This window comes from Callorhinus ursinus, unplaced genomic scaffold (assembly GCF_003265705.2).
Source record: "Callorhinus ursinus isolate GAN/ISIS: 27379988/994484 unplaced genomic scaffold, GSC_fseal_2.0 scaffold4, whole genome shotgun sequence".
NCBI lineage: Eukaryota > Metazoa > Chordata > Mammalia > Carnivora > Otariidae > Callorhinus > Callorhinus ursinus.
Genome location: NW_027397066.1, coordinates 140,523,186 through 140,537,035, shown reverse-complemented (window position 1 = coordinate 140,537,035; position 13,850 = coordinate 140,523,186). Strand labels below are relative to the sequence as shown.

Sequence of the window (13,850 nt, the reverse complement as noted above, 5' to 3'; positions counted from 1 at the left end):
TGTTTTACTTTTCACAACTGTCATTTTAACTTCTGGACATTTTCATTTTAATGGGTTTCTCAACTGGCTATTTTCAAGATGTTTCTTGAAATCTGAAAATAACAGACTTCTCTATGTAGATCTATGGCCATGGTTCCAGAAACAGAGAATTCCCTCAGAATTCAGGTCTCAGTGACTCCGTTTTCACAACCTTAGTAGCTGAAGATGGCTGCTTTTATGGCTCATTTATGTAACTTCAAAAGTTTTGAAAGATCCAAATGTAAAGCTGAGTTCTCAGAATTTCAAATTCAAGGTTACAATTCAGAATGGAACTATTACAACACTCATCTAAGTTTTTATTCCACCTGCCATATGACTATGAAAAATATAAATATTACATTAATGAAAAATTTTCCAAAAGACAATAAAGAAATTGAGTGACACCAGAACATAATATCTCTGTAAGAAGGAAATCCAGTACACTCACTTGAGCATTAAGGATTAAAGAATCATCTTTAAGTTACAGAACCCAAGTCCCAGGCTAAAGTGTTTTAGTCTGGGTGCCTCGGTGGCTCAGTTGGTTAAGCGACTGCCTTCGGCTCAGGTCATGATCCTGGAGTCCCGGGAGCGAGTCCCACATCGGGCTCCCTGCTCAGCAGGGAGTCTGCTTCTCCCTCTGACCCTCCCCCCTCTCATGTGCTCTCTCTCTCTCATTCTCTCTCTCTCAAATAAATAAATAAAATCTTTAAAAAAAATAAATAAATAAAATAAAGTGTTTTAGTCTATCTTCAATGACCTCACACATTAATGAACTAACCAGCCTGTATGGTGTAGTATGTGCTCCCCAAATCTCTGATGTATCTATCTGTAATATAAGCATTTTCAGGAAAAACCCTGCATTCCTGCCAACCTCTCTTAGAAGCAACTGTTACAACTTGCTTCTTGATAAGGAAGAATAAGTATATTTCAACATATCTAGTTCTAAGGTGAGATTTTTATAAAGCTATGGAGCTGATTTTATAGACATTTATCTATAACCCACAGGAGATTTCAACTTCAAGCACAATATGGGAAGATACTCTCTAGTTAAAGCAAAATGCTTTATAAAAATTTCCCAAAGTGGGAACATTGAACAATTTCAGTCATACATTTTGAGGCCTTAACATGTAGATGACTCAGTGTTTGGTGCTAAGTAAAAACAGTATGGCCATACATGGTCCAAATAAAGAAAATTGAACTTATTTTATGAAAAGAAGGAAGAGGGTCAGAGATAGAGAGCACCAGGGGAACTTACCCTAAATAATTAAAAAAAAAAAAAAGATGATAAGCCTTCTCCTTAAAAGAGTATTCTAAAATGGATTAAAGTAATCCAATCTTTAAACAATTTGGTTCCTACTGTAGTTACTAATTTTGCATATAAATGTGAGGCTAAAGTCTGCACATTAGACATTGCCCTTGAATAACAGTTGATCTAAAGTTTCTGAGCCAGAGCAAGTCATAAATTTGTTGAAGATTAATCTCCAAGATGACATGACCTCTTTCATACCAGAATTGCCCTGTGACAGTAGTTCCAATACTTAGGAAATCTCACACAATAAATTCTTTCTTTTCTATTGGCCTAAATGTTGAGTCACCCAAGGTATGCATAGTCATAACTGCTAAGCACGGTGTTAAGTATTATATATTTATATACTACTTATATATTTCTTGCTTAAGTACATATTTATGTTAAAATGGAGTCCTATTATTTAAGAGTAAGAATCATTTTTGAAGGTTACTTCCTTTATAAGATGTTTCCTCCATGTAATAAAAGAAACCTAATAACTATGGTTAACAGCAAACTTCTACTCATTTTACTGGTAGTTGAAATCATTTTCAGAAATATTATTTCCTCTTTATTTCTTTCCTAATAATATAAAGTAAGATGAACTTTGATAGCTGGCTCAGGCATTTGAGTCTCCTATATTGGGAGTAAAAATTTTCTGTACTTCTCTTTGATAGTCAACACTACAAATGATTTCATCATTTTTTAAACTGAAATACAATTGACATACAATATCATATTAGTTTCATGTGTACAACACAGTGATTAGACACTTGTATACACTGCAAACTGATCACCACAATAATAAGTCTAATTACCCTATATCACCATGCAAAGTTAACAAAAAGTTGACTGAATTCCCTATGCTGTACATCACATCTCCATGACTTACTTATTTTATAACTGGAAGTTTGTACTTCTTGATCCTGTTCACCTATTTCATATTACCAACTCCCCTCCCCTCTGGCAACCACCACTCTGTTCTCTGTATTTATGAGTCTCAGTTTTATTTTGGTTTATGTGTTTGTTTGTTTTGTTTTTTAGATTGCCCTTAGAACTGAAATCATGTGGCATTTGTCTTTCTCTGGCTGACTTATTTCACTTAACATAATACCCTCAAGGCAAGATTTCAGTCTTTTTTCATGACTAATATACCATTGTGTGTGTGTGTGATGTCTTCTTTATCCATTCATTTATTTTTTTAAGATTGTATTTATTTATTTGAGAGAGAGCGAGACAGAATGAGAGGAGGAGGGGCAGAGGGAGAAGCAGGCTCCCTGCTGAGCTGGGAGCCAGATGTGGGACTTGATCACAGGACCTGGAGATCACGACCTGAGCTGAAGGCAGACACTTACCCATCTGAGCCCCCCAGGCACCCCTTTATCCATTCATGTATTGATGGATACTTAGGTTGTTTTCCTATCTTGACTATCGCTGAGAATGCTGCAATGAATATAGGGATGAATAAATTCTCTTGAATGGTGTTTTTGTTTTCTTTGGATAGATAACAAGAAGTAGAATTGCTGGATCATACGGTAGTTCTATTTTTAGTTTACTGAAGAACTTCCATACTACTTTCTATAGTGGCTGCACCAGTGCATGAGGGTTCCCTTTTCTTCACATCTTTGCCAAGACTTGTTATCTCTTGTCTTTTTGATGAAAGCCATTCTAACAAGTGTGAGGTAATATCTCATTGTGGTTTTGATTTGCATTTCCCTGAATTAATTACTGATGATTAATGATGCTGAGCATCTTCATGTGCCTGTTGCCCATCTGTATGTCTTCTTCAGGAAAATGTCTCTTCAGAACCTCTGTCAATTTTTTAATCAGATTATATTGTTGCTATTAATTTGTATGAGTTCTTTATATATTTTGGATATTAACCTCTTATCAGATATATGATTTGCAAATGTCTTATCACATTCAGCAAGTTGCCTTTCATTTCACTCATGGTTTCTCTCACTATGCAAAAGCTTTTTTAGTTTGATGTAGATCCATTTATTTTTCCTTTTGTTACCCCTGCATTTGGAATCAGATCCAAAAACAAACAAACAAGAAAACCAACAACAACAACAAAAAATAGCACTAAGCCTAATATCAAGGAGCTTACTGCCAATGTTTTTATCTAGGAATTTTATGGTTTCCAGTCCTACATTTGCCTTTAATCATTTTGAGTTAATTCTTGTGTATAGTGTAATAAAGTGGTTTAGTTTCATTCTTTTGTATGTAGCTGTTCAGTATTCCTAACACCATTTATTGAAGAGACTATCCTTTCCTCACTGTATATTTGTGCTCCTTTTGCAGTTGATTAATTGCCTATATATATATATATACATATACATATGTGTATATATATAGGTTTATTTCTGGGCTCTCTACTCTGTTTCATTGATCTATGAGGGTGTTTATAAGCCAATAGTATATTGTTTTGATTACCACAGTTTTGTAGTATAGTTTGAAATCAGGGAGTGTGATACTTCAGGCTTTGTTTTTCTTTCTCAAGGTTGCTTTGTTTATTCGGGTTCTATTGTGACTTTTTAGAAATTTTAGAATTATTTGTTCTAGGTCTGTGAAAAATGCCATTAAAATTTTGGTAGGGATTGCACTGAATCTGTATATTATTTTGGGTAGTATGGATATTAACAATATTAATTCTCCTAATCCATGAACATGGAATATGTTTTTACTTATCTGTATTTTCTTCAATTTCTTTCATTAATGTTTTATAGTTTTCAGTCTACAGGTCTTTCACCTCCTTAGTTAAATTTATTACAAGGTATTTTATACCTTCTGAAGCAATTGTAAATAGGATTGTTTTCCTGATTTCTCTTTCAGATAACTTATTAGTGTTAGAAACACAACATATTTTTATATGTTAATTTTGTATCCTGTAAAATTTACTTAATTCATTTATTAGCACTAAAAGTTTTTTGGTGGAGCCTTTAAGGTTTTCTACAAATAGCATCAGGTCATCTATAAATAGTGGCAGCTTTCCTTCCTCCTTTCCAAACCGTATGCCTTTTATTTCTTTTTCTACCTAATTGTTGTAGCTGAAACTTCCAATGCAATTTTGAATAACAGTGGCAAAAATGTCTTGTTCTGATCTTATAGGAAAAACTTTCAGCTTTTCACCATTGAGTATATTAGCTGTGGGATGGTCATATATGGTCTTTATTATGTCAAGTACATTCCCTCTATACCCACTTTGTTAAGAGTTTTTATCATAAATGGATGTTGAATTTTGTCAATGCTTTTTCTGTATCTATGAGATGATCATATGATTTCTATATTTTGTTATTGTGGTATATCACATCGGTTAATTTGAGCATGTTAAGTCATCCCTCCATCCCTGAAATAAATTCCACCTGATCACAGTGCATGATCCTTTTAATATATTGTCAAATTTGGTTTGCTAATATTTTATTGGGGATTTTTCCATCTATATTCATCAGAGATATTGACCTGTAATTTTCTTTTTTCTTTTTTTTTTTTTTTTTTTGTGGTGTCCTTGTCTGGTTTTAGTATCAGAGTAATGCTGAGTTCGTAAAATGAGTTCAGAAGTACTTCTTCCTCTTCAATTTTTTTGGAAGAGTTTGAGAAGGATAGGTATTACATCTTTGAATATTCAATACAATTTACCAATGAAAGTGTCTGGTCCTGGACCTTTGTATGTTGGGAGCTTTTACATTACTGATCCAATCTCCTTATAAGTAATTAGTATATTCAGATTTTCTATTTCCTTATGATTCAGTCTTGGAAGATTACATGTTTCTAGGAACATAACCAGTTCTATGTTGCCCAATTCGCTTATCTATAATTGTTCATAGTAGTCTAATGATCCTTTGGATTGCTGTGGTATCTCTCTCTCTCTCTCTCTCTCTCTCTCTCTCGTGAGTCTAGCTAAAGGTTTATCAATTTTGTTTATCTTTTCAAAGACCCAGCTTAGGGGTGCCTAGGCGGCTCAGATGGTTAAGCGTCTGCCTTCAGCGCAGGTCATGATCTCCAGGTCCTGGGACCGAGCCCCACATGGTGCTCTTGGCTCAGCAGGAAGTCTGCTTCTCCCTCTGCCTCTCTCCTTGCTCATGCTCTCTCTCTATATCTTTTCAAATGAATAAATAAAATCTTAAAAAAAAACAAAGACCCAGTTTATAGTTTCACTGCTTTTTTATATTATCTATTAAGTTCTATTTCATTTATTATTTCCTTCCTTCTACTAACTTTGGATTCATTTTTTTTTTCTTTTTCTAGTTCCTTTGGGTGTAAAGTTAGATGGTTTGAGTTTTTTTGTTTGTTTCTTGAGATGCCTATATTGCTATGAACTTAACCTCTTATAATCACTTTTGCTGTAGCCCATAGATTTTGGTATATTTTATTTCTATTTTCCTTTGTCTATAGTTATTTTTCTAATTTCCTCTTTGAATTCTCGAATAACTCAGTAGTTGTTGAGTAACATGTTGTTTAATCTCCACATTTTCGTGGTTTTTTTTTTTTCATTTTTCTTGTAATTGATTTTTAGTTTCATGCCATTGTGCTCAGAAAAGACGCTTGATATGATTTCAATCTTCTTGAATTTACTGAGACTTCCTTTGCAACCTAACATGTGATCTATCCTGGACATTGTTCCATGTGCACTTGAGAAGAAGGTGTATTCTACTACTTTAGAATGGAATGCTCTGTATATCTACTAAGTCTTTCTTACCAAATGTGTCATTTAAAGCCAATTTTTTCTTACTGATTTTGTGTCTGGATGATCTATCCATTGATGTAAGTGGGGTGTTAAAGTACCCTACTTCTATTGTATTATGTTAATTTATCCCTTTAGGTATGTTAATACTTGCATATTTAGGTGCTCCTAAGTTGGTTGCGTATACATTCATAAGTGTTATATCTTCTTGCTGTATTGATGCCTTTAACATTATGCAATGCTGTTTTTGTCTTTTATTAGCCTTTTAAAGCCTATCTTTGTCTATGAGTACAGCTAACCAGCTTTCTTTTCATTTGCATTTGCACAGAATATTTTTTTTTCCATTCCTTCACTTTTAGTCTGTGTGTGTTTAGTTCTTAAGTGAGTCTCTTATAGGCAGCATAGAGATGCATATTTTTTAACTATTCAACCTACTTATACCTTTTGATTGCAGTATTTAATCAATTTATGTGTAATTATTGATAGATATGTACTTATTGCCATTTTGTTGACCATTTTCTGGCTGTTTTTGTAATTCCTCTCTGTTCCTTTCTTCTCTTTCTCTCTATCCTTGTGGTTTGATATCTTTCCTCAGTGTTATATTTATATTCTTTTCTCATTTTCTTTTAGGTATTTACTATAAGTTTTTGTTTTGTGGTTACCGTGAGGTTCGCATATGACATTCCTACGTATTTAATAGTCTATTTGAAGTTGATAGCAACTTAAATTTGAATACATCCCAAAACTACATTTTACTCCACCCTCATATTTTGTTTTGGATGTCACATCTTTTTATTTTATGTATCTTTTAACTGATTATTTTAGTTTTAATTAATCTGACTATCTTTTTCTTTTGACCTTCACACTAGCTTTATCAGTTATTAATCCACTACCTTTACTATACATTTACCTTTTCCATTGACATTTTTATTTTCATATGTTTTATTGTCCTTAATTATCATCATGTCTTTTCTATTTAAAGAAGTCCTTTTACAATTTCTTGTGAGGCCAGTTTAATGGTGATGAATTCTTTTAGCTTTTGTTTGGAAAACTCTATCTCTCCTTTAAATCTGAATGATAGCCTTATTAGGTAGAGTATTCTTGGTCAGTTTTTTTTTTTCCTTTCAATATTTTAAATATGTCAGGCCACTCCCTTCTGGCCTGCAAAGTTTCTTCTGAAAAATCTGCTGGGGGAGGAGCAAGATGGCAGAGGAGTAGGAGACCTGGATTTTGTCTGGTCTCAGGAATTCAGCTGGATAGGGATCAAACCATTCTGAACACCTACAAACTCAACAACTCTCTGAACAGAAAAGTGAACACTTTCTGGAAGGTAGGCCATGTGGAGAAGTGAATCTGAGACGATATTTGGGAGGATAGATGGCGGGGGAGGGGACCTCTGTCAGCCACTTCTGGCAAGTGATAGAGCAGCAGGGCACAAAATCAGAACTTTTAGAAGTCGGCTCCGCTAAGGGACATCGCTCCAATGACTAAGCGGGGGGTGGGGTGGGGGGGTGGAACCCTTGCTGGGACAGTGTGGTCTCAGGACCCTCTGGGTCACAGAAAGACCGGAGGTGCCTGAGGGCAGCAGAACTCCCAGGTATCAGAGCAGGGAAGCCAGCTGCAGAGACAGAGCTGAGGAGTAAGCTCTCAACTCGGGGTTGCCAAAAACCATGATTCGCAGCACAGTCGGGCCACTGCTCTTCCAGCACGGACCCAACAAGCGGCAGATCTGGGGAGACTCCCCTTCCTCCCCGGGGAGGAGCGGCGCGGGAGCACACCACAGGGATCCGCTGGGTTTGAAGACTCCACACAGGATCGTGTGCCAGAGATAGAAAGGCTCAATCACAGGCCGGGTGAGCATGGAGTGCAGCCAGAGACTGGGAAGACGAGAGTGACTGACTGCTTTTCTCTGGGGGCGCACTAAGGAGTGGGGCCTCCGAGTTCTCAGCTCCTCCAGAGCGGAGATTGGGAGGCTGCCATTTTCACTTTCATCCTCCAAAGTTGTACAGAAAGCTTTCAGGGAACAAAAGCTCCCAAGAGTAAACCCGAGAAGATGATTTAGCCTCAACCCAGCAAGGGTGGGGTAATTCCACCTCCTGCAAAGACATTTTGGGAACCACGGCAGCAGGCCCCTCCCCCCAAAAGATCAGCAAGAATAGCCAGCCAAGACCAAGTTTACCGATCAATGAAAACGGCAGAACTCCAGTGATAGGGGAATACTGCACATAGAATTCATGGCTTTTTTACCATGATTTTTTAGTCTTTCAAAGTTAATTTTTTTAACTTTTTTGTTGTTTAATTTTTCTCTTTTCCTTTTTCAATCAACATCTTATCAATCTCTTTTTTAAAAAATTCTTTATTTTTCATTTTTTGGGTCACATTCTAACCCTTCATAGTAGTTACCCTTATTTTTGGTGTATATATATATATATATAAGTTGTTCTCTCTTTAAAATTTTGGGATATAGTTCTTTCTAATAGATCAAAATATACCCTAAATCTCTAGTGCATGGCATTGTTCTAGTCTCCTGCCTGACCAGATTCTCTCCTCCCCTTTTTTTTAATCCTCTTCTTTCTTTCTTCAACCAACTTCTTATCTTATCAATTCCTTTTATAAAATCTTTTATAATTTTCATCTTTACAGTCATATTCCATCCCTTCAAAGTATTAACCCTTATTTTTGTACATATATAGTTTTTCTGTCTTTAAAATTTTGGGAAGCACTTTCTTCTAACAGACCAAAATATGCCCAAAATCTAGTGTGTGGCACTGATCTATGCACCAGCCTGATCATATTTGATCATATTCTGTTTGTTTTGTTTTGTTTCTGTTTTTAACTTTTTCTTTTTCTTTCTTTCCTTTTTTTCCTGGTTTCAGGTCTTTTCTGATTTTAGTGTATGTTTTCAGGGGACGTTGTTACCCTGTTAGCATTTTGTTCTCTTTCATCTATTCTCCTCTGGACAAAATTACAAGACAGAAAAAATCACCTGAACAAAAAGAACAAGAGGCACTACTGACTGCCAGGGACCTAATCAATATGGACATTAGTAAGATGTCAGAACTAAAGTTCAGAATGATGATTTTAAAGATACTAGCTGGGCTTGAAAAAACCATGGAAGGTATTAGAAAAACCCTTTCTGGAGAAATAAAAGAACTAAAATCTAACCAAGTTAAAATCAAAAAGGCTAGAATTAGTGATATTATATATATATATATATATATATATATATATATATACATAACAATATTAGAATGATTGGGATCCCAGAAAAAGAAGACAGAGAGAGAGGGGCAGAAGGTATATTGGAGCAAATTATAGCAGAGAAATTCCCTAATTTGGGGAAGGAAACAGACATCAAAATCCAGGAGGCAATAGAACCCCTCTCAAAATCAATAAAAATAGGTCAACACCCCGACATCTAAGAGTAAAACTTACGAGTCTCAGAGACAAAGAGAAAATCCTGAAAGCAGCTCGGGAGAAGAGATATGTAACCTACCATAGTAGAAACATTAGATTGGCAACAGACCTATCCACAGAGACCTGGCAGGCCAGAAAGGACTGGCATGATATATTCAGAGCACTAAATGAGAAATATATGCAGCCAAGAATACTATATCCAGCTAGGCTGTCATTGAAAATAGAAGGAGAGATAAAAAGCTTCCAGGACAAACAAAAACTAAAGGAATTTGCAAACACGAAACCAGCCCTCCAAGAAATACTGAAAGGGGTCCTCTAAGCAAAGAGAGAGCCTAAAAGTAACATAGGCCAGAAGGGAACACAGACAATATACAGTCACCGTCACCTTACAGACAATACAATAGCACTAAATTCATATCTTTCAATAGTTACCCTGAATGTAAATGGGCTAAATGCCCCAATCAAAAGACACAGGCTATCAGATTGGATAAAAAAACAAGATGAATCGATATGCTGTCTGCAAGAGACTCATTTTAGACCCAAAGACAATCCCACATTGAAAGTGAGGGGGTGGAAAACCATTTACCATGCTAATGGACACCAAAGAAAGCTGGCATGGCAATCCTTATAACAAACAAATTAGATTTTAAACCAAAGACTGTAATAAGAGATGAGGAAAGACACTATATCCTACTTAAAGGGTCTATCCAACAAGAACTTCAAACAATTGTAAATATCTATGCCCCTAGCATGGGAGCAGCTACTTATATAAGCCATTAATAACAAAAGCAAAGAAACACATTGACAATAACATAATAAATAGTGGGGGACTTTAAAACCCCCCTCACTGAAATGGACAGATCAAATAAACAAAAAATCAACAAAGAAATAAAGACTTTAAATGACACACTGGACCAAATGGACTTCGCAGACATATTCAGAACATTCTATCCCAAAGCAACAGAACACACATTCTTCTCTAGCACCCATGGAACATTCTCCAAAATAGATCACATTCTAGGTCACAACTCAGGTCTCAACTGGTACCAAAAGATTGGGATCGTTCCGTGCATATTTTTGGACCACAATACTTTGAAACTAGAACTCAATCAAAAAAGAAAAGTTGGAAAGAACTCAAATACATGGAGGCTAAAGAGCATCCTACTAAAGAATGAATGGGTCAACCAGGAAATTAAAGAAGAATTAAAAAAATTCATGGAAACCAATGAAAATGAAAACACAACTGTTCAAAATCTTTGGGATGCAGCAAAGGCAGTCCTAAGAGGAAAATATATAGCAATACAAGCCTTTCTCAAGAAACAAGAAAGGTCTCAAACACACAACCTACCCCTACACCTAAAGGAGGTGGAAAAAGAACAGCATATAAAGCCTACACCCAGCAGGAGAAGAGAAATCATAAAGATCAGAGCAGAAATCAATGAAATAGAAACCAAAAGAACAGTAGAACAGATCAACGAAACTAGGAGCTGGTTCTTTGAAAGAATTAACAAGATTGATAAACGCCTGGCCAGACTTATCAAAAAGAAAAGAGAAAGGACCCCAATCAACAAAATCATGAATGAAAGAGGAGAGATCACAACCAACACCAAGAAATACAAACAATTATAAGAACATATTATGAGCAACTATATGCCAGCAAATTAGATAATCTGAAAGAAATGGATGCATTCCTAGAGATGTATCAACTACCAAAAATGAACCAGGAAGAATTAGAAAACCTGAACAGACCTATAACCACTAAGGAAATTGAAGCAGTCATCAAAAATCTCTCAAAAAACAAAAGCCCAGGGCCACATGCCTTCCCAGGCAAATTCTACCAAATATTTAAAGAAGAATTAACACCTATTCTTCTGAAACTGCTCCAAAGAATAGAAATGGAAGGAAAACTTCCAAACTTGTTTTATGAGGCCACCATTACCTTGATCCCCAAACCAGACAAAGACCCCATCAAAAAGGAGAATTACAGACCAATATCCTTGATGAACATGGATGTGAAAATTCTCACCAAAATACTAGCCAATAGGATACAACAGTACATTAAAAGGATTATTCACCACGACCAAGTGAGATTTATCGCTGGGCTGCAAGGTTGGTTCAACATCTGCAAATCAATCAATGTGATATAATACATTAATAAAAGAAAGAACAAGAACCATATGATCCTTTCAATAGATGCAGAAAAATCATTTGACAAAGTACAGCATCCTTTCTTGATCAAAACTCTTCAGAGTATAGGGATAGAGGGTACATACCTCAAGATCATAAAAGCCATCTGTGAAAAACCCACAGCAAATATAATTTTCAATGGGGAAAAGCTGAGAGCTTTCCCCCTAAGTTTAGGAACACGGCAGGGATGTCCACTATCACCAGTGCTATTCAACATAGTACTGGAAGTCCTAACCACAGCAATCAGACAACAAAAAGAAATAAAAGGCATCCGAATCGGCAAAGAAGAAGTCAAACTCTCACTCTTTGCAGATGATATGATACTGTATGTGGAAAACCCAAAAGACTCCACCCCAAAACTGCTAGAACTCATACAGGAATTCAGTAAAGTGGCAGGATATAAAATCAATGCATAGAAATCAGTGGCATTCCTATACACCAACAACAAGACAGAAGAGAGAAAAATCAAGGAGTCGATCCCATTTACAATCACAGCCAAAACCATAAGATACCTAGGAATAAATCTAACCTAAGAGGCAAAGAATCTGTACTCAGAAAACTATAAAATACTCATGAAAGAAATTGAGTAAGACACAAAGAAATGGAAAAACATTCCATGCTGGATTGGAAGAACAAATATTGTGAAGATGTTAATGCTATTTAGCGCAATCTACTCATTCAATGCCATCCCTATCAAAATACCATCCACTTTTTTCAAAGAGATGGAGCAAATAATCCTAAAATTTGTATGGAACCAAAAACGACCCTGAATAGCCAGAGGAATGTTGGAAAGGTAAAGCAAAGCTGGCGGCATCACAATTCCGAACTTCCAGCTCTATTACAAAGCTGTAATAATCAAGACAGTATGGTATTGGCACAAAAACAGACACATAGATCAATGGAACAGAATAGAAAGCCCAGAAATGGACCCTCAACTCTATGGTCAACTAATCTTCGACAAAGCAAGAAAGAATGTCCAATGGTAAAAAGATAGTCTCTTCAACAAATGGTGTTTGGAAAATTGGACAGCCACATGCAGAAGATGAAAGTGGACCATTTCCTTACACCACACACAAAAGTAGACTCAAAATGGTTGAAAGACCTAAATGTGAGACAGGAGTCCATCAAAATCCTGAAGGAGAACACAGGCAGCAACCTCTTCGACCTCAGCCGCAGCAACTTCTTCCTAGAAACATCGCCAAAGGCAAGGGAAGCAAGGGCAAAAATGAACTATTGGGACTTCATCAAGATAAAAAGCTTTTGCACAGCAAAAGAAACAGTCAACAAAACCAAAAGACAACCGACAGAATGGGAGAAGATATTTGCAAATGACATATCAGATAATGGGCTAGTATCCAAAATCTGTAAAGAACATATTAAACTCAATACCCAAAGAACAAATGATCCAATCAAGAAATGGGCAGAAGACAGGAACAGACATTTTTCCAAAGAAGACATCCAAATGGCCAGCAGACACATGAAGAAGTGCTCAACGTCGCTCGGCATCAGGGAAATCCAAATCAAAACCTCAATGAGATATCCCCTCACACCAGTTAGAATGGCTGAAATTAACAAGTCAGGAAACAACAGATGTTGGCGGGGATGCGGAGAAAGGGGAACCCTCCTACACTGTTGGTGGGAATGCAAGCTGCTACAGCCACTCTGGAAAACAGTATGGAGGTTCCTCAAAAAGTTGAAGATAGAGCTACCATACGATCCATCAATTGCACCACTGTGTATTTACCCCAAAGATACAAATGTAGGGATCTGAAGGGGTACGTGCACCCCGATGTTTATAGCAGCAATGTCCACAACTGCCAAACTGTGGAAAGAGCCAAGATGTCCAACGACAGATGAATGGATAAAGAAGATGTGGTATAGATATACAATGGAATACTATGCAGCCATCAAAAGGAATGAAATCTTGCCATTTGCAACAACATGGATGAAACTAGAGAGTATTATGCTGAGCGAAATAAGTCAATCAGAGAAAGACATGTGTCATATGACCTCACTGATATGAGGAATTCTTAATCTCAGAAAACAAACTGAGGGTTACTGGAGTGGTGGGGTGTGGGAGGGATGGGTTGCCTGGGTGATAGACATTGGGGAGGGTACGTGCTATGGTGAGTACTGTGAATTGTGTAAGACTGTTGAATCACAGACCTGTACCTCTGAAACAAATAATACATTATATGTTAAAAAAAGAAGAAGAAGAAGAAGAAGATAGCAGGAGGGGAAGAATGAAGGGGGGGAAAT

At 36.4% G+C, this 13,850-nt stretch overlaps 1 protein-coding gene across 5 annotated transcripts in view; it reads right to left on the bottom strand.

Annotated features, from left to right (window-relative positions):
* Positions 1-13,850, bottom strand: part of TLL1 (tolloid like 1) — a 216,871-nt gene that overhangs the window by 99,649 nt on the left and 103,372 nt on the right. The gene's annotated exons all lie outside the window — the stretch shown is intronic.